Source organism: Triticum dicoccoides, chromosome 3B (genome assembly GCF_002162155.2).
Source record: "Triticum dicoccoides isolate Atlit2015 ecotype Zavitan chromosome 3B, WEW_v2.0, whole genome shotgun sequence".
NCBI classification, from domain to species: Eukaryota; Viridiplantae; Streptophyta; class Magnoliopsida; order Poales; family Poaceae; genus Triticum; species Triticum dicoccoides.
The window spans coordinates 774,184,290-774,186,460 of record NC_041385.1 but is presented as its reverse complement, the minus strand read 5'-3'; positions in this window follow the sequence as shown (position 1 = coordinate 774,186,460).

The window sequence follows — 2,171 nt, the reverse complement described above, 5'->3', positions numbered from 1 at the left end:
CAACCGGTACTAAAGGGGTGCATTAGTCCCGGTTGGTTCCACGAACCGGGACCAATGCCCCCTTTAGTCCCGGTTGGTGCCACCAACCGGGACCAAAGGCCTTGTGCTGCCCTGTGCCGAAAAGTTTAGTCCCACCTCGCTAGTTGAGAGAGCTCGAGAGTGGTTTATAAGCGCTGCTGCGCCCACCCTCTCGAGCTCCTCTCAACTGCAGGCTTTCGGGCCTAACCGTGCAATCTGTGCCTGTGAGCCTACTGGGCCTCCCGCGGGCCTGAATCCTGGCCCATGGTAGGGTTTCTAGTCGTATTCAGGCCGTGGGGGCCCAGTAGGTGGAACTTTTTTTTGTTTTTTTGTTTTCTTTGTTGCTTTATTTATTTTATTTTGTTTCTACTTACAACAAAATACTTATTGTCGCTATTTTTATTTTTTTCCGGTTTTTTCGTTTTGCTTTCTGCAATATTTATTTTTTGTTGTTTTTTGCTTTATTTTTTAATTCTTTTTGCTTTTAGTTTTAGAAAAATTATAAACTTTCTGTTAGTGCCATTAGTTTTCAAATTTGAAAACACTTTTTTTGTTTTCTTTGTTGCTTTATATATTTTATTTTGTTTGTACTTACAACAAAATACTTATTGTTGCTATTTTTATTATTTTTCAGTTTTTTTGTTCTGTTTTCTGCATTATATAATTTTTGTTGTTTTTTGCTTTATTTTTTAATTCCTTTTGCTTTTAGTTTTAGAAAAATTATAAACTTTCTGTTAGTGCCATTAGTTTTCAAATTTGAAAACACTTTTTTGCTTTATTTATTTATTTTATTTTGTTTCTACTTACAACAAAATACTTATTGTTGCTTTTTTTTTATTTTTTTCAAGCTTTTTTGTTTTGTTTTCTGCATTATTTATTTTCTTTTGGTTTTTTGCTTTATTTTTTAATTCTTTTTGCTTTTAGGTCAGCAAAATTATAAACTTTCTGTTTGTGCCATTAGTTTTCTTTGAAATTTGTGTGAATCACAAGTTTGTGTGCTCAACAAGGCGTGTAGAGGGACGGGCTTATAAACCGGTGTGAGCGCCCTTCGGTTGGCGAGGTTTTCAAATTCATAGTTTTCAAATGAACTCTGAAAAAGTTGGCATAGCATGTGCATGTACAAAATGGACAATGGTATCATACTCGTCTGTTAAAAAGTTGGCATGGTATCATCATAATAGTTGCGGGAGAAAGTCTTCACTTTTTCTTCGCTTGTGTCGTTTTCTTATTGCGCCGTAACCATGGATAATCTTCATCGTTTGAAGGGAGGAATTTCATGAAACTTTTCATACTCTTCAGACATGTCTGTCTTGCCCTCCACTCCCAGGATGTCCCTTTTTCCTGAAAGAACTATGTGGCGCTTTGGCTCATTGTATGATGTATTCGCTTCCTTATCTTTTCTTTTCCTCGGTCTGGTAGACATGTCCTTCACATAGATAACCTGTGCCACATAATTGGCTAGGACGAATGGTTCGTCAGTGTACCCAAGATTTTTCAGATCCACTGTTGTCATTCCATACTGTGGGTCTACCTGTACCCCGCCTCCTGACAGATTGACCCACTTGCACTTAAACAAAGGGACCTTAAAATCTACTCCGTAGTCAAGTTCCCATATGTCTACTATGTAACCATAATATGTGTCATTTCCCTTGTCGGTTGCTGCATCAAAGCGGACACCGCTGTTTTGGTTGGTGCTCTTTTCATCTTGGTCAATCGTGTAAAATGTATTCCCATTTATCTCGTATCCTTTCCAAATCATTACAGTCGAAGATGGTCCCCTGGACAACAAGTACAGCTCATCACAAACAGTGTTGTCACCTCTGAGACGTGTTTCTAACCAACTGCTGAAAGTCCTGATGTGTTCACATGTAATCCAGTCGTTGCACAGCTCCGGGTGTTTGGAGCGCAGACTGTTCTTGTGTTCATCGACATACGGGGTCACCAAGGTAGAATTCTGTAGAACTGTGTAGTGTGCTTGAGACCAAGAATATCTGTCCCTGCATATTATTCAGTCCCTTCCAAGCGTGCCTTTTCCAGTCAGTCTCCCCTCATACCGCGATTTAGGGAGACCTATCTTCTTAAGGCCAGGAATGAAGTCAACACAAAACCTGATGACATCCTCTGTTTGATGGCCCATGGAGATCCTTCCTTCT